Genomic DNA, 25793 nt, shown 5'->3' with positions numbered 1-25793 from the left:
ACTATCCATTCCTTAGGAACATTAATAATGACCTGTAATTAAACAAAGCACAATCTTAAATTCTCCTAACATTGCTTCTCACTCTGTCATCTTCCTTTCACTCTTTTTTTTTTCCTCTAGTCTCCTCCTCTCCCTTCAAACTTCTCTCTCGCTCATTCTGCCTTCTCCTCCCATGATAACCCTCCTTCTATCTTGTTCCTGACACTCACATATACTTTACAAATTCAATGGAGTCGTGGTTCTGCTGAAGTAACCTTAGTTCTGAGTACAGGACTATGCAACTGACCTTTGGGCAGTGGAATTAGCATCAACAGATAACTTCAGGGCAAACCACAACATGAACAATTGTGTCAAACCAGTGAACTGAAAACAGACTTATTTTGGTAGATGTTGTGAAAGGATTAGAAGAGTTGAAGGTGCTTTTAACCCTGTAAGAACAACAATGCCAATGAAACAGAGCCTTCTAGTAGTAGACCAATATTCAAAGAATGTACATGAACAGACCTATGTCTCCAACTGCATATGTTGTAGAGGATGGCCTTGTTGGGTAACAATGGAAATAGAACCCTTGGTCCTTTCTAGGTTTGACTCCCAGTTCAAGTGAATGTCCAGTGGCAGAAAGAGGGGTTATAATGAAAATTTTAAGGGGACTGGTAAGAGATATTATAGTCAGGAAACTGGGAAAGGAATTAATATTTTAAATGTAAATTTAGAAATATCCATTAAAAAAGCAATAAAATTTGTTAAAAATAAAAAAAAATTATGAAAGAAATAAAAGAAAAGAAATCTTCCGGTTAATCACAACTATTGACTCAGAATTTTAAGGGGTTACTGTCAGGTAATGGTTTTCAGAGTAATACTAGTGGAAAGACTGATATGATGAAGTCTCATCTAGAATCACTTGTTCCTCCCAGATATTAGTGACAGACACAAACTACATTATTAGAATTCAATGCATGGAGGTGTTTTCTCTGTGCTGAGGACACAATACTTGACTTATCTTTCTTCCTTAGGACGTTTTCCTTCAAGGTAAAATGGTAAAAGCTATGAGCTCTCAGGAAAAATTATAGTGCCCTTCCCAACACCTGGCTTTTGGGATAAAGAAATGAATTATATAAAGTATCTGACTTCCAAGAAAAATAACAAGTTATTTTTCAGATCTTCTGAGAAGCATCTCAGATGCTTCTGAGAGACTCCGAGCTCCTGATTCCATATGTGGAAATCTCAGATCAAGGCTATATCTTCAGTGAACCTACTCGACCTCTACCCAAGACTCAAGGACCTTTCCCACTGACCACGTATTTCTTCCATTTTTATAACAAGACAGAAGGCCAGCTTCATATTCCCCATGTCTGATCACTACATCCTCTGTTTCTCCCTCCCAAATTGCTGTATACAATGCATTAAAGGACAATTAATAAACCCTAGATGTACTGAAGGGATATCTAAGAGGAAGTTGCAGTCAGGACAACACTTGTGACATCACAGAAGAAGCTCGGGCTTCCAGAATACAAGAGATTTTTCAAGGAGGGCCTAATGATGATGTCACTGAGAACTGCCGTAGACTACCTGCTGTACAGATTTCCTTACATTGACCAGATTTGAGGGTGACACTTTCAGAAGAGTCTCCTGTTTAAGAGTGGAAACCTTTACATACTAAATCTCTCTAAAGGTAGAGACTTCTCTTTGTTTCATTAGGGTTTACATGCTCTCAATGGACAAAGTTAGTTAGGGGTTTAGCATGGCTAGAAAAGATTTAGCAACATAGAGAGAAGAAGATTCTTATAGATAATATTTTATTCCCAGGTTCATTCCTGTGACATAGAGTTCAATATCCCAGGTTTCCTCTATTTCCAAAGGCCAGTATTTTGCTTACAGACCTTAATTGAATGAATATTGTATTTCACTTTCTCATTGTCCATTCCATGATAAGAGATTTTATTAATATTCCTGTATGTGTACTCAAAAATTCTGTTTCCAGTTTTATTTTCAGCAAAGCAAATGACATAATGACTATAGAATTCAGTTCTCTAGTCCTATTTGATATCAGTACTATACTATCTACTTTCCTGTGCTCCCATTGCTAGACTTGAGGGTTGGATGTTTTACAATGATTCTCACTGAAAGCCAAACATAAGATAACGGAGGATGGGCAGAAAGAAGGATGGCTTGAGGACCAGTGAAAGCTCAACTTCAATAGGTTCATAATAACTTGAGGGAGTCTATTTGGCACTGTCATTTCTGAACTCTACATTCTTGACCTACTTCCTCAGAATCCATGTCACAATTCCACCTAACCACATAGCTGTAGGAGCCACAAAAGTATATATATACATCAGCCACCAAAACTAGATAATATTGATGTAGCTAAAAAGTGCCTTCTGCCAGCAACCTGATATAGATATTTCCTGAGAGACACAGGTAGATCATGTCAACTACAGAAATTAATGCTAGTGGCAAATCAGTGAACTGAAACAGACCTCTTGTTGGCAGATTTTGAGAAAGGAATTCAAGAGGTGAAGGAGCTTTCAATCCCATAAGAACAACAATGTCAATGACCCAGAGCTTTCTGGTACTAGACCAATATTCAATGAATGTAGATGGACAGAGCTATGGTTCAAACTGCATGTGGCAGAGGATGACCTTGTTCATCACAAATGGAGGCAGAAGCTATTGGCCCACTCTAGGTTTGTCTCCCAGTTCAAGGGAATGTGAATGCACAGTCAGAGGGGTTAAAGTAGAAGGGGAAGGATATGGGTAGGAATCTTATGGGCAGTTAAATGGGAAACGAAATAACATTAAATGTAAATATAGAAACATCAAGTTAAAAAAATCAATACAAATAAAGCTAAAACATAAAAAAAGAAAGGAATAAACAAAGAGAAAACTGACAGCTAATCATACCTAGTGACTCAGAGAAGTAAAATGGTAATCAGTGGAAATATTAGTGGAAAGAATGAGATGATGAAATCTCAACTAATAGCACTGCTGCTTCCCAGACTGCACTATAGATATCCAAATCATGGAGGAATTTACTCTGAGCTAGGGACACAATACCTGTCTCTCCCTTTTACCTTAGGACATGTTTCTTCTTATCAAAAAGAGTAAACGTCATGAGCTCTCAGGAAATCAACTGTGCCCTTCCCAACACTTGACTTTTGGAATAAAGAAATTAATGATATAAACTCTGATTTCCAGGAACCATAAAAACAGGGAAGTCCAGATTCTTCTGAGAGGATCCCATCTCCTGATTCCCATAGGTGGGAGGCTCAGATAAAGGCTATCTCTTTAGCATTCCCACTAAATCACTACCAAGTACTCACTGAGCTATACCGAGGACCATGTATTCCTTCCTTTTTTGTACCAAGACAGATGGCCAGCTTCCTTCGTTCTCCCCATATCTGATCTTTTCATCCTTTTTATTCTCCCTCCCAAATGGCTGTTTACTCTGAATTAGAGGCCAATTAGTAAGTACTAGAGGTACTGAAGGAATATATGAGAGGCAATTGCAGTCACGACAACACTTGTGACAACACAGAAGAAGATAGGGATCTCCAGGTTGCAAGATATTTTTCAGGCAGGGCCTAATGATGATGTCTCTGAGAACTGCCATGGCCTACCTTCTGAACAGATTTCCTTACATTGACCAGATTTGAGAGTGCCTTTTCCAGGTATCTCTCCTGTAACACAGGGGAAACCTTTATGTATTCCATCTCCAAACCTAGTGAGTTTTTTTCCTTCATTAATGGTTTCATGCTCTGAATGGAGAAAGTTAATCAGGCATTTGGCATGGGTAGAAAAGGTCTAGGAACATGGAGTGGAAGAGATTATTCTGGATAATAATTCTATTCCAAGGTCCATTCCTGTGACATACACTTCAGTTTCCTAGGTTTTCTTTGTTTCCCAAAGACCAGTATTTTCCCTCCAGACCTTTAATTGATTGAGTATTGTATTTCATTTTCGTATTGTACTTTCCTTATAGGAGACTTTATATATATATATATATATATATATATATATTCCAGATTGTGTACACAAAAATTCTGTTTTGCAATTCCATTTTTGCAATTAATAAGCAACAAAGCATGCCAATATATAGAGTGAATATAACAGTGTAAATATTGTATACCTACTTGAAATGATGAAGTCCAAAATCCTTATGAAGTCCAAAAATTAGGAGACAGCATTAAAGCAAAAGGACATCATAGATTATAGAATGTGGATGTCTAGTCCCATTAGATGTCAGTTCTATAATATCTACCTTCCTGTTCCCAGGGCCAAACTTAAGGGTTTTGGAGGTTTTACCATGATTCTTTATTCAGGCCAAACACAAGACTCAGCAGGATGGGCAGGAAGAAGAATGTCTTGATGTCCAGAGATACCTCAACTACAATAGGTTCAAAAATAACAGGAGGGAGTCTGATTGGCATTGGCCTTTGCTAATTCTACATTTTTGAACTAGTTGCACAGAATCTATCCTAAAATTCCAACTAACCACATAGCTGTAGGAGCCACCAAATATATACATAAATACATATATATATATATATATATATATATATATATATATATATATATATATATGTGTGTGTGTGTGTGTGTATGTATATATGTATAAGTATGTATATGTATATATATATATATATATGATAGAGATAGATAGATAGATAGATAGATAGATAGATAGATAGATAGAGAGATCTGCCACAAACTACATAAGATTGATGATGCTAAGAAGTGCATGCTGCCAGGAAACAGATATAGATCTTTCCTGAGAGACACAGGTAGAGCATGCCAATTATAGAAATGAAGGTTATTGGCAGACCAGTGGAATGTAAACGAATCTCTTGTTAGTAAATTTGGAGAAAGGATTACCAGAAGTGAATGGGCTTTCAATCCCATAAAAACAACAATACCAATGACCCATAGCTTTTTGGTACTAAAACAATATTCAAAGACTGTACATAGACAGAACTATGTCTGCAGCTGCATATGTAGCCTTGTTGGACATCAATGGGGGGAGAAGCTCTTAACCTACCAAAGCTAGTACCCCAGTGTAGGGGAATGTCAGGGTGTGCTGGGAAAGGGAGTGGTTGGTGAGGGGGAACACCTTTATAGAAGAACTGGTGGGGAAAGTGATAGGACTCTTATGACCGGAAAACTGGGAAAGTGAATAATATTTGAAATGTAAACAAAAATATCTAATATTTATAAAAGAAATAATAAAAGTTTAACAAGTTGAACAGCCAAAGTGAAGAGTCTCAATCCCACTAGAGAGGGAGAAGAAATGAACCTCAGGAGGGAAGAGTGAGGGACCTGGGTGAGAAAGGAGACAGTAAGGGAAAGAGGGGAACATGGACAGTTATTGGTGGGGAGTAAGACTGAAACCCTGAGTTTCAGCAGAATTAATGGAAACAGGCAATCTCAGGAGCTAAAATGTTGGAGGTAGTTGGTGGCTCTAGAATATTGCAGAGACCTGAGAGGTATGAGACTATCAGGACTCAGTAAAATGCTGGGAGTGTGTAGAGGGACCTTGTAGAGACTACCTCCATGTGGAAGAGAGAGTATGGGTCTTCTTAGTGGGGAATTGAGTCCATTGAAGTTGAGAGATATTAAGGATTAGTGATGGTCACTTTCTCTTATTTTCATAATTGGAGGTTAGTTTATGCTTGTGTGCTTCTGTTTCTTTTGTTGTAAAGATTAATTTCTTGCTTTATCTATGATTTTACTTGCCTCCTTGTGTTGGGGCTTGCCAGTTAGTGTCCTTTTTATTAATGGATATGCAGAAAATTATTTTATATCAGAAAAATTCCATGTCTTCTAAAACATCTAAAAATCAGTCTGACTCTCAAACTCTTCCTGGGAAACATTTACCATCAGTCATGCAATCCCCAGGACCATCGAAATCTAAAAAGGGGTATCTAGAAACTTAACCATTGGCCCAAAGGTCTTTAGGATGTTCAGCAATTTCTCCAAGAGCTTGGTGCACCTAGAGAACAAAAGAAGTAAAGCCATCTTCCCAGGGTGTTTTCCCAAGAACCACATATTTCTTCTTTCCTTTTATACCAAGACAGAAGCCCAGCTTCCTTTTCCACATCTCTGATCTCTTCATCCTATTTGTTCTCCCTCCAAAATGGCTGTTTACTCTGAATTATAGGCCAATTAGCAAACCCTAGATATAAGGAAGGAATATCTGTGAGGCATTTGCTGTCAAGACGACACTTGTGACATCACAGAAGAAACTAGGGCTCTCCAGGATACAAGAGATTTTTCAGGCATGGCCTAATGATGATGTCACTTAGAACTGACATGGCTACCTTCTGAACAGCTTTCCTTATATTGACCAGATTCAAGGGTGTCCTTTCCGGGCGTGTCTCCTGTGACACAGTAGAAACTTTTATTTGCTACATCTCTTTAAAGTTACAGACTTCTCTCTGCTTCACTAGTGGTTACATGATCTGAATGGAGAAAGCTAGTCAAGGGCTTAGAAAGATCTAGGAACTCAGAGAGAAGGAGATTCTTCTGGAGATTAATTTTATTCCCAGGTCCAATCCCGTGACATAAAGTTCAATTCCCAAGGTGTTCTCTGTTTCCCAGGTGCCAGTATTTTCCCTACAGACCATTAATTGAGTGAAAATTGTGCTACATTTTTTGATTTTACATTCATTGATAGGGGACATTACATATGTTCCTGCATGTGTACTCAAAATTTTCATTTTTCCAATTCAATTTTTTGCAATAAAAATTTTTGGCTACAAATTTGGCCGAGTTATATAGTGAATATAACAGTGTAAATATTGTGTACCTTTTTCAAATGTTGAACTTCCAAATACTTATTTTGTCCATAAATTAACAGACATCAGTTAAGCAAAGGACAACATGGACTATAGAATGCGGTTTTGTAGTTCTTTTAGATCAATTCTCTAATATCGACCTGCCTGTGGTCCCAGGGCAAGACTTGAGGGTTTTGGTTGTATTAACACGATTCTTTCTTCAGGCCAAACATCAATTTCGGGTGATGGTCAGCAAGAAGATTGGCTTGAGGTCCAGTGAAACCTCAACTTCCATAGGTTATAAGAACAGGAGTGAGTCTATTTGGCATTGTCATTTGTGAATCCTATATTCTTGACCTAGTTACACAGAATCTAAGTATATCTTCCATCAAAATACTTAGTAGTAGAAGCCACCAAAAGTATATATATATATATATATATATATATATATATATATATATATATATATATATATATATATATATATATATATATATATATCTGGCACCAAAACTAGATGGATTTTTGAAGCTAAGAAGAGAATGCTGCCAGCAACTGGACATAGATTTTTACTGAGAGACACAGCTAGAGCACATCAAATACAGAAGTGAGTGCTAGTGGAAAACCAGAGAACTGAAAATGGACCTCATGTTTGTAGATGTTTAGAAAAGATTACAAGAACTGAATGGACTTTCAACCCCATAAGAACAACAATTCAACTAAGCAGAGCTTTCTGGTACTAAACCAATATTCAAAGACTGTGTACGGACAGACCTATGCCTCCAACTGCATAGGTAGCAGAGAATGGCCTTGTTGGGCCGCAATGGAAGGAGAAGCCCTTCCTGCTCCTTAGGTTTGACTACAAGTTCAAGGGAATGTCAACGTGCAGTAACGGGGGTTATAGAAGTAGGTTAGTGGCACTGCTTAGGAATCTCATGGACAGGAACCTGGGAAATAATATTTGAAATGTAAATATAAAAATATACAATTAGAAAAAGTAATAAATATTGCTAAAAATAAAAAAGAGAGAGAAAAAGAAAAGTTAACTGCAAGCAAATCACACCTATTGACTCAGAAATCTAAAGGGTAACTTTCAGGGAATGGTAGTCAGAGTAATACTAGTGGAAAGACTGAGATGATCAAGTCTCAAATAGAAGCACTTCTCTCTCCCAGATATCACTGTCTAACACATACTGCACTATAGGAATCCAAAGCAAGGAGGAGTGTACTCTGAGCTGAGGACACAATATTTGTCTTTCCCTCCTTCCTTAGGATCTTTCTCTTCTCGGAAAATTTATAAAAGCCATGAGCTCTCAGGAAACAACTGGGCCCTTTCCAATACCTGGCTTTTGGAATAAAGAAATTAATGATATAAACTCTCTGATTTCAAGGAGCAGGGAAGTCCAGATTTTTCTGGGAGACTCTCAGTTCTTAAGTCCTATATGTTGAAGGCTGAGATAGAGGATATCTCTTCAGCAAACCCACTCAACCCCTAACCAGGAAACACTGAGCTTTCCAATGGACCAAGTGTTTCTTCCTTTTTTAGACAAATACAGAAGGCGAACTTCTTTCTCCCCATCACTGTTCTTTTTACCCTCTTTCTTCTCACTCCCAAATGATTATTGACTCTGAATTAGAGTTAGTAAACCCTAGAGGTACTGAAGGAATATCTGAGCGGCAGTTGCAGACACAACAACACTTGTGACATCACAGAAGAAGATAGGGATCTCCAGGATAGAAGAGATTTTTCAGGCATGGCCTAATGGTGATGTCACTGAGAGCTGCATGGACTACCTGCTAAACAGCTTTCCTTACATTGAACAGATTCGAAAGTGGCTTTTCAAGGAGTTTCTCCTGAGGCACAGTGGAAAACTTTACATACTACATCTCTCTAATGCTAGATACTTCTCTTTGCTTCATTAGTGGTTACGTTGTCTGAATGGAGAAAGTTAGTCAGGGACTTTGAATGGGAGAAAAGGTCTAGGAACATGGAGAAGAGGAGATTCTTTGAATAATAATTTTATTCCCAGGTCCATTCCTGTGACATACACTTCAATTTCCCAGGTTTTCTCTGTTTTCTAAGGCAAGTATTTTCCCTACAGACCTTCAATTGATGAAATATTGTATTAATATTTTTTCTACATTCCTTGAGAGGGGAAATATATATTCCTGAATGTGTACTCAAAAATTGTTTTCCAATTCAATTTTTTGCAATGATTTTGGCAAAAAAGGGGCATAGGTACAGAGTGAGTAAAACAGTGTAAGTATTGTGTACCTACTTCAAATAGTAAACTCCCAAGTCCTTATTTATTTCAAAAATTTTCAGACATCAGTAAATCAAAGGACCACATGGAGTATCAAATTTGTTTCTCTAGAACTTTTTGATATCAGTACTACAGTATCAACCTTCCAGTGTCCCAGTGACAGATTTGAGGGTTTTGGATGCTTTTCTATGATTCATTCTTCAGGCCAAACAGAAGATTCAGGAGGATGGGCAGGGAGAAGAATGACTGAAGTCCAGGGAACACTGTACTTCAGGAGGTTCATAAGGAAAGGAGTGACTCTATTTTCCATTTTCATTTGTGTTTTCTACATTCTTTTTTTTCTTCTTCTTTCAGAGCTGGGGACCGAACACAGGTCCTTGGGCTTACTAGACAAGCGCTCTTCCACTGAGCCAAATCCCCTACCCGGATTCTACATTCTTGACCTAGTTGAGCAGAATCCATGTTAAAATTCAACCTTACTTCCTCACTGCAGGAGCCATCGAACTGTATATATATTGTATATATATGAATGCCACAAAAACTCGATAATATTGATGAAGCTAAGAAGTGCATTCTGTCAGTAACCAGATATAGATCTTTCCTTAGAAAAAATTCATAAATGAGTGCTAGTGGCAAACCAGTGAACTTAAAATGGACCTCTTGTTGGTAGATTTTGGGGAAGTATTACAGGAGGTGAAGGGGTTTAACCTCATATGAAAAACAATGCAAATGAATCAGTGCTCTCTGGTACTAAACCAATATTCAATGTAGGTACAGAGACACAACTATGGCTGGTTATGTCCTCCTTAAGCATCAATGGAAGGACAACCCATTTGTTCTCCCTGGGTTAGACTCACAGTTCATTGGAACGTAAAGGGGCAGTATGGGGCATAATAGAACAAGAGCAGGAGCATGGTTAGGGATCTTATGGGCAGAAAACTGGGAAACAAAATAACATTTCAATATAAATATAGAAATATCCAATTAATAATAAGGAATAAAATATGGTAAAAAATAAAAAAATTAAAGAAATTAAAGAAAAGAGTACAACCAACTAATAACACCTATTTACTCAGAAATCTAAAAAGTCATTGACAGGGAATGGTAGGCAGAGAAATACTAGTGAAAAGACGGGGACAATGAAGTGGCGAATAGGATCACTTCTCTCTCCCAGATAACAGGGTCAGACACAAACTGCACTACATGAATCCAAATCATGGAGTAATTTACTGTGAGCTGAGGACACAATACCTGTATTTCCCTCTTCCTTAGAAACTTTTTCCTCTGTGACAAAAAGAATATGTGTCATGAGCTCTCAGGTAAACAACTATTCCCTTCCTAACTCTTGAATTTTGTAAGAAATTAATGGTATAAACTCTCTGATGTACAGGAACCATAACAAGCAGGGAAGTCCAGATGCTTCTGAGAGGCTCCCAACTACTAATACCCATATGTGGAAGGCTCAGGTCAAGGATATGTCTTCAGCGAATCCACTAAACACCTGCGCAGGACTCACGGAGCTTTCCTATAGACCACATATTTCTTCCATTTTTTATACAAAGACAGAAGGGCAGCTTCCTCCTCCCCATCCCTGATATCATCTTCCTCTTTGTTCTCCTTTGCAAATAGCTCTTTACTCTGAATTTGGAGCGAATTAGTAAACCCTAGAGGTACTGAAGGAATATCATCAATTCAATTGCAGTCAGGACAACACTCGTGACATCACAAAAGAAGCTAGGCCTCTGCAGGATAAAAGAGCTTTTTCAGGGAAGGCCTAATGATGATATCAGTGAGAATTGCAATAGCCTACCTGCTGAACACCTTTCCTTACATTGACCAGATTCGAGTTTGCACTTTCCTGGTATGTCTCCTGTTACACAGTAAAAACCTATACATAACCCATCTCTCTAAAGCTAGAGACTTCTCTCTGCTTCACTAGTGGTTACATGCTTTCAATGGAGAAAATTAGACAGGGACTTGGCATGGGTAGAAAAGATTTAGGAACATGGAGTGTAGGAGATAATTCTAGATAATATTTTTATTCCCAGTTTCATTCCTGTGATATACAGTTCAATTTTCTCTGTTTTCTCTGTCTGCCAAAGGCCAGTATTTTCCCTACAGACCTTTAATTGAATGAATATTGTATTTCAATTAATTATGGTTAATTCCTTGATGGGGGGTATTGTAAATATTCCTCAATGTGTACTCGATAATTCTGTTTTCCAATTCCATTTTCTGCAATGATTTTGGTCACAAAGGGTGCCCAGCTATAGAGTGAGCATAACAGTGTAAATACTGTGTACCTCCTTCAAACGATAAACTCCCAAATCCTTATTTTAACAAAAAATTACCAGACATCAGGAAAGCAAAGGACATCATGGATTATTGGATTTGGTTATCTAGTCCCATTTGATATCAGTACTACGCGATCTGTCTTCCAGTGTTCCCATGGTCAGACTTGAGGGTTTAGGATGTTTTACCATGATTCTTTATTAAAACCAAAAGGAAGATACCAGATGATGGGCAGGAAGAAGAATGGATTGAGGACCAGTTATACGACTACTTCAATAGGTTCATATAAACATGGCGGAGTCTATTTGCGTTGGCATTTTTTAATTCTACATTCTTGACATAGTTGGGCAAAATCCATGTGAACATTCCACTTGACGAAAGAGGTGTAAGACCCACCAAATCTATATTTGTACTCTTCAGACAACCAAACTAGATAGGAATGATGAAGGTAAGAAGTGCATTCTTCCAGGAGCCAGATATAAATATTTACTGAGAGACACAGATACAGCATGTCAAATACAGAAGTGAATGCTGGGACCAAACCAGTGATCTGAAAACGGACCTCTTGTTGGTAAATTTTGAAAAAGGATTCGAAGAGCTGAGGTGCTTTCAACACTAGAAGAACAACAATGCCAGTGAACCAGCGCTTTCTCATAACAGACCAATATAAAAAGAAAGTACATGGACTAACCTATGCCTTCAAATGCATATGTGGCAGAAGATGGCCATTTTGGGCAACATTGGAAAGAGAAGCCCTTGTATTCCCTACTTTGTCTCCAAGTTCAAGGGAATGCATTGCGGCAGAAAGGCTGATTTGAAAGAAGGAAATGGATTGGGTAGTAACCTTATGGGCAGGAAACTGGGAAAAGAAATAATATTTTAAAAGTAAGTATAGAAACATTCAGTTAAAAAATCAAATTTTGGTAAAAAATAAAAAAGAATGATATAAAAGAAAGAGAGTTGCCAAGTAAGACATATTCATGCAGAAATCTGAAGTGTTATTCAGAATAATACAAGTGGAAAGACTGAGATGATGAAGTCTCAACTACAAGTACTTCCCTTTCCCATATATCAGTGTCAGACACAAACTGCATTATAGGTATCCAAAGCATGGAGGAGTTTACTCCGAGCTAGATACTTCTTTTTCACTTCTTCCTTAGGACCTTTTATACTTGACAAAAAGAGTGAAGGTCATGATGCCTAATGATGATGTCACTGAAAACTCTCATGGACTACCTGATGAACAACTTTCCTTACATTGACAAGATTCAAGTTTGCACTTTAAAGGTATGTCTCCTGTGACACAGTGGAAACCATTATATATTCCTTCTCTCTAAAGCTAGAGACTTCTTGCTGCTTCACTAGTGGTTACATGCTGTGGCGCTTGACATGGTTGAAAAAGATTTAGGAACATGGAGAGTAGGAGATTCTCCTAGATAATACTTTTATTCCTAGGTTCATTCTTGTGACATACAGTTGAATTTTCTAGGTTTTCTCTGTTTCCCAATGACCAGTATTTTCCCTACAGACGTAAAATTGAATGAATATTGATTGTATTTCAATTTCTTTTTTTTTTATTAACTTGAGTATTTCTTGTATAAATTTCCAGTGTTATTCCTTTTTCCGGTTTCCGGGCAAACATCCCCCTCCCCCTACCCTTCTTAATGGGTGCTCCCCTTCCCATCCTCACCCCATTGCCGCCATCCCCCCAACAATCTAGTTCACTGGGGGTTCAATCTTAGCAGGACCCAGGGTTTCCCCTTCCACTGGTGCTCTTACCAGCTCTGGAAAAAAAAAAGAACTTAAATATCCTGTATTTCAATTTCTTATTGTAAATTCCTTGTTAGGGGATTTTGTAAATATTTCTCAATACACACAAAAATTCTGTTTTCAATACCATTTTCTGCAATGATATGGTCACAAATGGGGCCCAGCTATATAGTAACTATAATAGTGTAAATTCTGTGTACTTACTTCAAATGCTAATCTCCCAAATTCTTATTTTATCGAAAAATTACGAGACATCAGGAAAGCAAAGGACAACATGGACTATTGAATTCTGTTTCTTGTCCCATTTGATATCTGTACTACCCTATCTAGCTTCCAATGTTCCCATGGCCAGACATGAGGGTTTAGGATGATTTAAATGATTCTTTCTTCAGGACAAACGTAACATACCATGTGATATGCAGGGAAAAGGATGGCTTGAGGACCAGTTATACGTCTGCTTCAGGGTTGTGGATTTAGCTCAGTGGTAGAGCGCTTGCCTAGCAATACAAGGCCCTGGGTTCAGTTCCCAGCTCCGAAAAAAGGAGAAAAAATAAAGTCTACTTCAGTAGGTTCATAAAAACAAGGGGAGTCTCTTTGAAATTGTCATTTTTGAATTCTATATTCTTGACATAGTTGTTCAGAATCCATGTTAACTTTCCAATTAACTTCATAGGTTTAAGAGGAACCAAATACATATGTATACATCAGACAAAAAAACTAGATAAGATTGATGAAGGTAGGAAATACATTCTGCAAGGAACTGGGTACAGATATTTACTGAGAGACATAGATACAGCATGTCAAATACAGAAGTGAATGCTAGTAGCAAACCAGTGATCTGAAAACGGACCTCTTGTTGGTAAATGTTGAAAAAGGATTAGAAGAGCTGAAGGTGCTTTCAACCCCATAAGAACAACGATGCCAGTGAACCAGAGTTTTTAATACTAGACCAATGTACATAGAAAGTACATGGACTGACTTATGGATACAAATGCATATGTTGCATAGGATGGCCTTTTTCGGCAACATTGGAAAGAGAAGCTCTTGTCATCCCTAGTTTGTCTCCCAGTTCAAGGCAATATCATGAGGCAGAAAGGTTGGTTAGAGTAGAAGGAAATGGAAAAGTTAGCAATCTTATGTGCAGGAAACTGGGAAGGGAAATAATATTCAAAATGTATATATAGAAACATCTCGGAAATCTGAAGTGGTAGTCAGAGTAATAGTAGTGGAACGACTGAGTTATTGAAGTCTCCACTAGAATCACTTCTCTCTCTCAAATATCAGTGTCAGACCCAAACTTCACTATAGGTATCCAAAGCATGGAGGAGTTTACCTTGAGTTAGGGACACAATACTTGTTTTTCCCTTCTTCCTTAGGAACTTTTCTTCATGAAAAAAAGAGAGGAAGCCCCGGGTCCTGCTTATATTGATCCCCCAGTGAAATAGATTGTTGGGGGGTGGGCTGCAATGGAGGAAAGATGGGGAGGGGAACACCCATAAAGAAGGGGAGGGGGAGGGGTTAGGGGGATGTTTGCCAGAAACCGGAAAAGGGAATAACAATCGAAATGTATATAAGAAATAGTCAAGTTAAAAAAAAAGAAAGAAAAAAGAAAAAAAGAAAAGAAAAAGAAGTAAAGAAGAGTAAAGGTCATGACCTCTCAGGAAAACAACCGTGCCCTTCACAACACTTGGGTTTGGAATAAAGGAATGAAGGATATAAACTCTCTAATTTCCAGGAACCTTAAGAACAGCGAAGTTCATTTGCTTCTGAGAGCCTCACAGTTCCTTAGTCCCTTATGTAGAATGCTCAGATCAAGGCTATCTCTTCAGCGATACCACTCAACCCTTACCAAGGACTAACTGAGCTTTCCAAAGGACCATGTATTTCTTCCCTGTTTTTTATACCAAGATAGAAGGCCAGCTTCCTCCCCATTTTGAATCTCTTCATCCTCTTCATTCTTCCTCCGACACTAAGATTTACGGAACCAACGAGGATAAACAAGGAGAAAGGGCAAAGAAAAATGCTTGAATTTCACTCAGAAGGAGGAATAAACTAATTAGAGGAGGCAGATGGAAGGAAAGGATTGGGTGCCTAAGGGGATGGGAAGGGAAATGTGGTTTGAGAATCATTTCTTGGAAGAGACGAGCAAGAGGGACAGAGGGCCAAGAGAATAAAGAGAAATCAGTGACAGTCCAGGGTGGGCGCTATCTCTGATTTACCAGCAATCTGGGATGGGTGAGGCTACACTGGTGTCCATGAGGGTGACTTTAGCTGAGACTTGTAACAGTGGGGATACAGATACTGAAATGATCACTTTCTGTAGCCACAGAGGACCCAAGGTGGAAGGATAAGGACCCAAACCCACCCCCAAAATTTTGACCCAGAAATTGCCCTCTGTGTAAGAAACACAGGGACTGAGATGGAAGAGGAAATGAGGGAATGGCCAAAGGATAAATGGCCGGATGTGAGGCTTATCCTATGAGCAAACGACAAACACTGACATTATTAATGGTCCTTTCTTATGTTTGCATTTTATGTTTATTGTCCTCTGCGAGGCTCCACCAAGGGACGACTGACACTGAAGCAGACGCGCACGGTCAAATATCAAATGGAGCTCAGTGAGTCTCACTGAAGAGCTGAGGGAAGGACTGAGAGAGGCAGAGGAGCACAATGGTCCCCACGTGGGTTCACTAAACCCGTTGCCAGTCTGTGGATCCTGTTCTCCTACCCGGGCTGCGTTTTCAGGACCTGCTGGGAGACAATGAATCTAGTCTTGCATAGACTTGATGTGCCCGGGGTGGAGATGTATCCAGAGTGGTCCTCTGCTCATTCAGTGTAGAATGGGAGAGGATAGGAGGAGGTACTATAAATGGTGGGTGCCTGGAGGAGTGTGGTTGACAGGGCAGCATTCAGAATTTTACCTGGTGAATATGTACAAACACTTTAGCAAGGGGCAAAGGCATGACATCATGGGGACGGGGGCATGGCATCATGGGGGTTTGGCATGACATCATAGGTTTGGGGCATGATATCATAGGGGTGTGTGAATGACATCATTGTGGTCGAGGCATGATATCATGAAGCTTAAGAGAAAATAGATGAAACTAGAAAAAACATCAGCCCAAGGCGGAACTGAGACCTAGAGACACTAACATGGAAGGCCTTTACCTATGCATAGTATCAGCTGTGAGATTAATCATATTATATCTACAATCCACAAATGCAGAGAGAACAAAGGAAAGGAGAAGGCCCGTGAGGGGAAAAGCATAGACCTATCTGAAAGGAAAACTGGAACAGATTATGTGAGTGAGTGACGGCGACTGAGGACAGAAGCGGAGGGTCAGCGGGGAAGATGGAGGGAAAGCGCGGTGCAGAGAGGAACAGCCAGAAATAGAGAACATACGAGTTAATGTGGAAACTCGATGAAAACACTGGTTAATTCATGGTGTCTAGAGGGCCACGTTCCTGAGGATTTAATCTGACAGAGAATGCAGAGTACGAACCTGCAATCCTTTGAAATCGAGCAAGTAGGACTTCAGGGTCGGGGATGGGGCACATTCAGTGGAGTCAATTTCTGAGGAGGTAAAATGGAGATCCCTGAACAACAGACTGATGCTGGGAAAGAGATTATAAAGATATAGCAAATGAGGGATTCCTGGTACTTTAAACCTGCAACTGATGTAAATGCACAGGAAAACCCTTCCTGCACTCTAAGGTTTGTTTAGCCATTGTTCACCCTGAGAAATTATACACACAATGATAGTGTGTCCCTGAATACCTTCTAACAGAACTGTGACACTGAAATCCTTGGAAGAAACCATAATTTACTTTCACGCAGACCAATCTTCTGCTGGCTGACTGTTTCCTGGGTCCACTCCATCCTTTCACACTTTGTGCACCTGGACACTCTAGGAAGGAGACAAGAGATGAGTGTATGTGTGTGTGTGTGTGTGTGTGTTTGTGTGTGTGTGTATCTGTATATTGGTTATCGTCTGTGTGTCTGTATTTGTGTATATGTGTGTATGTGTGTGTGTGTGTCTCTGTGTGTGTCTGTATGTGTTTTTGTGTCTCTCCGTGTGTGTATATGAGTATGTGTCTGTGTGTTTATGTATGTGTGTGTGTCTGTGTCTGTGTGTTTGTCTGTGTCTGTCTGTGTCTGTGTGTATGTCAGTTTGTCTGTCTATGTCTCTTTCTGTGTTTCTCTGTGTATCTGTGTGTGTTGCATGTGTGTGTGTGTGTTTGTGTGTGTGTGTGTGTGTGTGTGTGTGTGTGTGTGTGTGTGTCCGTCATCCATAAGCTAACCATCCTCACACAGACTGTTTGGATTGCTTTTATTTTTAGGAGGTTGGCGAATGTTTCTCTTGTCCTAAAAGACCACTCTGGTTCTCAACTCTCTCTGTGAAGCCATGACAGGTTGAGTAATTTTCATGTGTGAGGAGTCTGTCCTATTGAAACTTGCTTTCTTGGATACAATATCACTTGAAAAACACATCTCAACATTTACTATCCTTATTCCGTGATCCCTTGAGGGGATTATTCCATTATTATTATTATTATTATTATTATTATTATTATTATTACAGGATTATTCCTTCATATTGCTCTCTGCATTGTTACCAGTGTGCTAAAGTTCATTGACGTCAGGAACAAAGATTTTGTTTCATATGGGTCACATTGGATGGCCATGTCTTTGTTCTTGGAACTGAAAGATTTATTTGCATGCTCCCAAGATCAAATACATTAAAGTACAGAAATTTCCTTGGTCTTCTACATGAGAGTGACACCAAGTTATGGAGGAATAAGACAGTTTTCCACAATGTTTCAGGCTTTGGGGATTGGTAGACATTACATAGCCATCTTTTTATTCATAGCAAGAATAGTCAAAATTATTAATAGAAGGCAGAAAATTTTAACAACATATTTTTGCTGGCTAATTTAAATTCCTGTATTGTATCTCTAAAACATTATACATTCTCTTTCAGGTTCTTCTTGAAATTGTTTGAAGAAGTGAAAACTGGTATGTGTTTATTTGTTCACATTCATAAAGATGGCCATTGCTCTAGTGATGGACAGATGGCACAACTTTCAAGAGGCAAACTGACTTTCTTGCCAAAGAAATAAATCAACTTCATGGAGGCAGTTTCATTCTTAGGTACAAATGTTTAAAATCCCCTGAGAATGCTTCCTACAGCTATCATTTCCTGTATATTGTAATATCCTAGGAAATGGGTTTTCTCTTTGCATTTTGTTTCAAGTATTAAGATCTACAAGAAAGTTTTGATTGCATGTACCATTTGGAGATGTTGTCTTTTTTTCTTTCCTATAGATGGACTCTGGGTTGTAGACTCTCAGGCATTTTATGATCCATCTCTCACAATAGGGGCTGCAAATGAGATGACTCTTCATCAGGAATAAAGGAAAGAAGACAGGTAAAGTAATAGAGATCTCCCTGATGTATTTATCGCCTCTGAGTATGACTGTTGTCATCAACCTGTATATATAAAATTTAACTTTGAAACAAAGTACACTCCCATGAGTTTAAGCCTTTGTACTTTTCATTGTGTAAATATTTGCAATAAAGAGAACATTAAAAGTAATAAAGTTGTGTGATGTGTATAACTCTTTTAACAGTTTCCCTTGTATAACTTAATAGAATATAAATGGTTTTCCTTCATGGTAAATGTAATGAAGACAATGTCTCTTCTAACAATATATGTAGTAATTTTGACCTCTATAAAATTTAATATGTGCATAACTTGCCTACACATCCACCGAAAATACTTATGGGATATTTCCTATACTTACTCAGTGTTTTTTCCTAAATATTGTGTTAAAACGCATTTAGCAGAATAGATATTGTGGTGGATGTAGGGAGGAAGGAAACTGAATGGGAGGGGAAATAGAGAAAGTAATGGGTAGGAGGAAATAGGTATAGTGGTTTTGCAGGAATCAGGTATAGTGGGTTTGGAGGGATTAGGTAGAGTGAATCCAGGGAAAAGGGAATGGAAAACACAAGTGTTGGGTGGGCATCTCTAGGAAGTGCCAGAGACTTGGGAAAGGCAAATCCCCAGGGTGTCTATTGATGTGACTCTAGCACTGGGGATACAGATCCTTAATATGCCACTTCTGTAGCCAGGCATGACTCCCAGTGGTGTGACAAGGAAAAAAACACCCACAAAACCTTCAATCCACCATGAACACAGCCTACAACATCTTCAGAGACAAAGATAGATACAGCAGACATAGAAGGAACATTCAACCAATGATTAGCACAGATTGAGACCTACCCCGTGGGCAAGCACTGATCCCTGACACATTAAAGATACTCTATCATGCTTACAGACAGATTCCTAGCATAACTGTCCTCTGAGTGACTCCACCCAACAGCTGAGAGAAAGAAGTGTAAAGATTCACCACCAAACATTAGCTGGAGCTTGGGGAGTCTTTAAAAAAATAAAAAACAGGTGAAGAATTGATGCCCAGTTAATATGAGCGACTCAACAGAAAGACCATTAGAGTCAACTCACCGGGACTCTTGGGGATTGCCAAAGACTGAACCACCAACCAGAGAGTGAACATGGACTGACATTGAGCACCCAGGACATAGGTAGGAAATGTGTAGCTTTGTCTTTTCACGGGTTTTCCCGACAATGGGTGTTGGCGTACCTGGAAGATGGAGCACCGATATTGGGATGTAAAGTGAGTAAATAAATAAATGAATTTTAAAGGCACAGATATCCTATCTACAGACAACATGTTTTGGGAAAGCCCAATTCTAGTTGTTCGGTACCCACATGAAGACAAAGCCTATGGAGTGCCATGCCCTTAGAGTCCATAATCCTTTTCATTCTCTTCTTCCATCAGAGTCCCCGAGCTCAACCTGTGGTTTTGCTAGTGGATGTCTGCTTCTGTCTGAGTCAGCAGCTTAGTGGAGTCTCTCAGAGGGAAGCCATGATAGTCTCCTTTCTCCAAGCATAACAGAGTGTCTTTAATAGTGTCACGAATTGGTGCTCATCCATGGGGTGGGCCTTAATCTGCACTAACCATTGGATTATCATTCCTCACTCTGTGCTCTATGCACGGCCCTTTCATTTCTTGTGGTCAGAATAAATTTTGGTCCAAAAGTTGGTGTCTCTATCACTCCATTTTGTTTGCTCTCTGGCTACAGGAGATGACTTCTGCAGGTCCATATCACTGAGGCGTTGAGTCTCAGCTAAGGAAACACCCATTGATTCATGGGCATCTCTTACCCCAGCTCTCTGCCTCTTTCTGGATATTACCTCTACCTCCCCACCCCTATCCATCTAGGCTGCTCTGTCTGGCCTCAGATTCAGATGATGTGATTACAGAGACTAGATATGCATGGTGAGGAGATACCAGAGGGTTCCCCTCCTGCTCAGAGGAGAAAGTGCTGGGGAAAGAATTGTGAGAGGGTTGAATTGGGGGGGGGCAGTGTGCAACATGTAAAGTGAATAAATAAACAAATTAAAGTGAAAATAACTAAATCTACTTGAAGATAAGAAGCAGGTGTGTGTGTGTGTGTGTGTGTGTGTGTGTAAGAAAGTAAGTAAGTGTGTAAGTAAACTTGAAGGTAAGAGCAGTTGTGCATGTGTCTCTGTGTGTAACTGTGTGTGTGATTTTGTGTGTATGTGTGTTTGTGTGAATATATATATATATATATATATATATATATATATATATATGAAGGTAAGAAGCAAGTGGATGTGTGTTTAATATTAAATTATCACATTTGAGAAAACAGTTGTCTATGCAGAAGACAGGACACCTTAGGCACTATATTTACAAAGAAATGGTGTTTGCTGAAAATTAAGAAACGATTCGGTGATTAATAGCACTATCTGTTCTTCCAGAGAACCCAGGACCGAACCCTAGCTCCCGAGTGACAGTTCACAAGTGGCTGTAATTTCTGCATCACAGAATCTCACAACCTCTTCAACCTCCTGGACATTAGGCATGGATGTGTTGCACACGGGAAAAAGCAGGTAAACCTCTTACATTTGTACAACAAAAAATAGAAAACAGAAGAGCAGTTCCTGGTTCACATAATTTGATTTTGTTGAATATTCATAGTGATAATCACAGTCAAAAAAACACTTTATTGATCAGTAATGCATTAAAAGTCACTAAAGTTAATGATCACATGAGTAGCCTAAAATCTATTTAAAAATTTGCAATAAAAATTTGCAGTCATTAAATTAATATTTTGTTAATATACAAATTAATAAACATTAATATTCTCATATAGAGCTGAAAATAATACTTCCACATATTTGTTTGGCCTTTATAAATATTGCAGCTTCTAGTTAGTTTGTTGTTGGTTTTCGTAGGATTTCATTTCCAGGTGTTAGCACATAAACTCTATAAACTCATACAGAATATACTACAGGAACTTATGCCCTCTTGTGTTGAATCCAGGAAGGTTGCTATCTGTTTTCCTTTTTGTCTGATCAATTTTCTCTACGTACATTACAAGGATATTTTTGTTCTTGGATTCTTCCAGTTTTGTCAAGCCGATAGCTGATGACTTGGGAATATTTAATTTTTGAATATCATTTATGATGCTATTTCCTGATGTCTGCATTATCACTGTTGTAGATTTTCAAATGGATGGCCACATGAACAGGTATTCGGGGACTGAACATGCCTTATAACTACTGTTTTTTGACTTTTTGAAAGAAGAAATCAGAAAGGCATGGTGTTTTGGGTAAGGTACTCTGTGGGGGAAAACAGGAAGGAGGACTGAATTTGAGACATAAATAAATTAATAAAATAAATAAATACAAAAATAAAGCAGAATTCAAACTATACAGGAAAATCGGATTTAATTGACAGGAAACAGTGTGGTTTTATATAGAAACCTAATTACTAAATTTTATATACGTTAATCAATCTAATGACTAATTCTCAAAAAATTAGAAAATTGACAAAAATGTTAAAAGTAACTTTGTAGGTTTACCAAATCATAGCAATAATGTTTCTAGAACTGTACACTTTCTATGCAATTATCCAAATCAGAAATCCAGTTGACATTTAGTTATTACATATCTTATGTCATTCTATTCTGTGATAATTCATTACTTTTTTATCTTCTGTGGCCACACCTTTGAAGATAAATAAAAACTTTGCTAGAATATCTCTAAATTTGGATTTGCCTAGTGGTTTTTCTCTTTTAGGTTGAGATTATACGTACTTGACACAGATACCAAAAAGTGTTTCTTGCTTTGTTTAACGCAGTTAAACATTAGGAGGATGCCTGTCATCTTATCAACACCCAAATATGGAGCAATGAAATTATTTTAAATTATTTTCCTTTCATAGTTAAAATGTTTTAATATATTTTTCTTTTGTATTTCCTTTTAAAGTAATAGAAGTTAAAAGAGAATAACTTAATGCCTATGGAAATACTGTGTCTCTCTTCAATACTTTATGCATTGCTTTCAACTTCTCGTCATTTTTTTACCAACATTTTGACCTGAGTGGTCCTTACTGCATGTAAGTAGACTCAGAATAATGAGTCAGAGGAGAATATAATTATTGTCTTTCTATTTGGGTGACTCATGCCTAAAACAATACTGTAGTTTTAGTGTCATGGTAATTTTTTAAAGACTTCCATATTTTCAGCACACTGAAAGGGAATTATATTTTTCTTTAATTATATTCATAAGACTCAATATTATAATTTTATACTATTTTATTTTCTTCTTAAATAGCTACCGGAATCTAATTATCTAACACTAGCTAACTTTTATATTTGCATTCTGTCACTTGTAAACCCACAGAATGCTATATTTACATTTGAATTTGTGCAATAAAAATGATTCATGGGAAATCCTGAGGTTTCACAAAAAAAACCTTACTAAAGCTAAAAGCACACATTGCACCTGACATGATAATAGTAGAAGATTTCAACAACCCACCCTCGTTTTCGGAGAGATCTTGGAATCAGAAATTAAGCAGAGATGTAGAGGAAGTAATAGAAGTTATGAACCCAATGGATTTAACAGATATTTAAAGAACATTCCATCCTAAAATATAAGGATATACATTCTTTTCATAACCTCAGGGAACCTTCTTTAAAATTATACACATAATCGGCCCCTCAACAAACCTTAACAGATTCAGGAAGATAGAAATAATCCCATGCATTCTATCAGATCACCACACACTAAGACTGGTCTTCAACAATAACGATAATAACAGAAAGCTCACATATACATTGAAGTTTAAAAATGCTTTACTCCATGACAACTTGGTCAAGGAAGAAATAAAGAATTAAAGATTTCTTAGAAATTAATGAAAATGAAGATACAACATTCCCAAACATATGTGACATAATGAAAGCAGAGCTAAGAGGAAAACTTATAGACCTAAGTGCTAGTGAAAAGAAACTGGAGAGAGCATATGTCAGGAGCTTGATAGCACATGTAAAAGCTCTAGAAAAAAAGAACTAATTAAAGCCAAGACGGGTAGAAATCAGGAAATTATCAAACTCAGATCTGAAATCAAGGAAGTAGAAATGAAAGGACAATACAAAGAATCAACAAAACCAGGAGCTGTTTCTTTGAGAAAAACAATAAGATAGATAAACACTTAGCCAAACTTATCAGAGTTCAAAGAGAATGTATCCAAATAAAAAAAAAATCAGAAATGAAAAGGGAGACATAACAGAATGTGAAGAAATATAAAAAAATCAGATTCTACTATAAAAAATCAGATTCTACAAAAGTGTAAAATATAGAGGAAATGGACAATTTTGTAGACAGATACTAGGTAACAAAGTTAAATCAGGAAGAAATAAACTATCTAATTAACTCCATAACTCCTGAAGAAATAGAAACAGATATTAAAATCTCCCAACCAAACAAAGCCCAGGTCAAGATGGGTTTAGTCCAGAATTCTATCAGACCTTCTTAGAAGATCTCATACTAATATTGTCCAAATTATTCCACAAAATTGGAGAGACTGAGCACTATCACATTCCTTATATGAATCCTCAATTACTCTTATACCAAAACCCCACAAAAAATCATCACAGAAAGAGGACTTCTGACCAATTTCCTTTATGAATATTGAAGAAATAATACTCAATAAAATTCTTGCAAACCAAATCTAATTACACATAAAAAAAATCATCCAACAGGATCAAGTAGACTTGAACCCAGGGATGGAGGGATGGTTTAATATAGGAAAATTCATAAATGTAATCCATCATGTAAACATACTCAAAGATAAGGAGCACATGATCATTTCATTAGATGGTGAGAAAGCATTTGAAAAAAATTTAACAACCCTTGTGGATAAAAGTTTTGGAAAAATCACGAATTGAAGGCTCATTTAAAACATACTGTAAAAAATATACAGCAAACCTGTAGCTAACGTCAAACTAAATGGAAAGAAACATAAACCAATCCAACTAAAATCAGGGACTAGACAAGCATGCCCAACTCTCTTCCTACTTATTCAATACTGGACTCCATGTCATAGTCAGAGAAACCAGACAACAAAAGGGAGTCAAACGGATACAAATTGGAAGGGAAGATATGAAAATATCACTATTTGCAGATGATAGGATAGTATATACTTAAGTAATCCCAAAAGTTCCACCAGAGAACTTCTTAACCTGATAAATAACTTCAGCAAAGTGTCAGAATATAAAATTAACTCAAACATACCAGGAGCCTTCCTCTCCTCAATGGATAAACAGGCTGAGAAAGAAAATAATGAAATCACATGCTCCACAAAAATTTCAAATAATATATAGTGTCTTGGTGTAAGTTTAACCAAGCAAGTAAATGATCTGTATGACAAGAAGTTCAAATGTCTGAAGAAAGAAACTGACGAAGATCTCAGAAGATAGATAGAGCTTCCATGCTCATGGATTGACAGGATTAATATAGTAAAGATGACCATTTTGCCAAATGCAATGTACACATTCAATGCAATCTCCATCAAAATTCCTACTCACTTCTTTAATAGAGATAGAAAGAGCAATTTGCAAATTCATTCAGAATAAGAAAAAGCCAGGATAGCTAAAACTATCCTCAACAATAAAAGAACTCCTGGGGGAATCATCACCCCTGGACCCAAGCAGTATTACAGAGCAATAGTGGTAAAAACTACATGGTATTGGTACAGAGTCAGATGGATAGACCAGTGGAATAGAATTGAAGACCCAGAAATGAACCCACATACCTATCATTTGATATTTGACAAAGGAGATAAAACCATCCAAAGGAAGAAACATAGCATTTTCCAAAAATAGTGCTGGTTCAACTAGAAGTCATCATGTAGAAGAATGCAAATTATCCCATTTTTATGACCATGTACAAAGCTTAAGTACAAGTGAATCCAGGACCTACACATCAAACCAGATACACTCAAACTAACAGAAGAAAAGGTGGGGAAGAGTCTTGAACACATTGCCACTGGAGACAATTTGCTGAAAAATTACCATTAACTTATGCTCTAAGATCAAGAATTGACAAATAGGACCTCATAAACCAGCAAAATTTCTGTAAGCCAAAAGACACTGTGATTAGGACAAAACTGTAACCAAAATATTGGGAAAAAAATTTTACCAATCCTATAACTGAGAGTGTTAATATCCAAAATATAAAATGAACTTCAGAAGTTAGACACTAGAAAGCAAAAATATCCTATTAAAAATGGGGTA

The 25793-nt window shown here is 37.7% G+C and overlaps 2 long non-coding RNA genes across 2 annotated transcripts in view; one reads left to right on the top strand and one right to left on the bottom strand.

Annotated features, from left to right (window-relative positions):
- Positions 1-25793, bottom strand: part of LOC134484758 (uncharacterized) — an 85978-nt gene that overhangs the window by 40485 nt on the left and 19700 nt on the right. The window lies entirely within an intron of this gene.
- LOC134484754 (uncharacterized) lies at positions 1540-15761 on the top strand. The gene is made up of 3 exons (XR_010062506.1): positions 1540-1672; positions 12490-12616; positions 15655-15761. It is a non-coding gene; the product is annotated as an uncharacterized LOC134484754 (long non-coding RNA).

Source organism: Rattus norvegicus (assembly GCF_036323735.1).
Source record: "Rattus norvegicus strain BN/NHsdMcwi chromosome Y unlocalized genomic scaffold, GRCr8 chrY_unlocalized_5, whole genome shotgun sequence".
Classification (NCBI taxonomy): Eukaryota; Metazoa; Chordata; class Mammalia; order Rodentia; family Muridae; genus Rattus; species Rattus norvegicus.
Note: the sequence above shows the minus strand (reverse complement) of the source record. Positions and strands in the feature narration are given on the sequence as shown.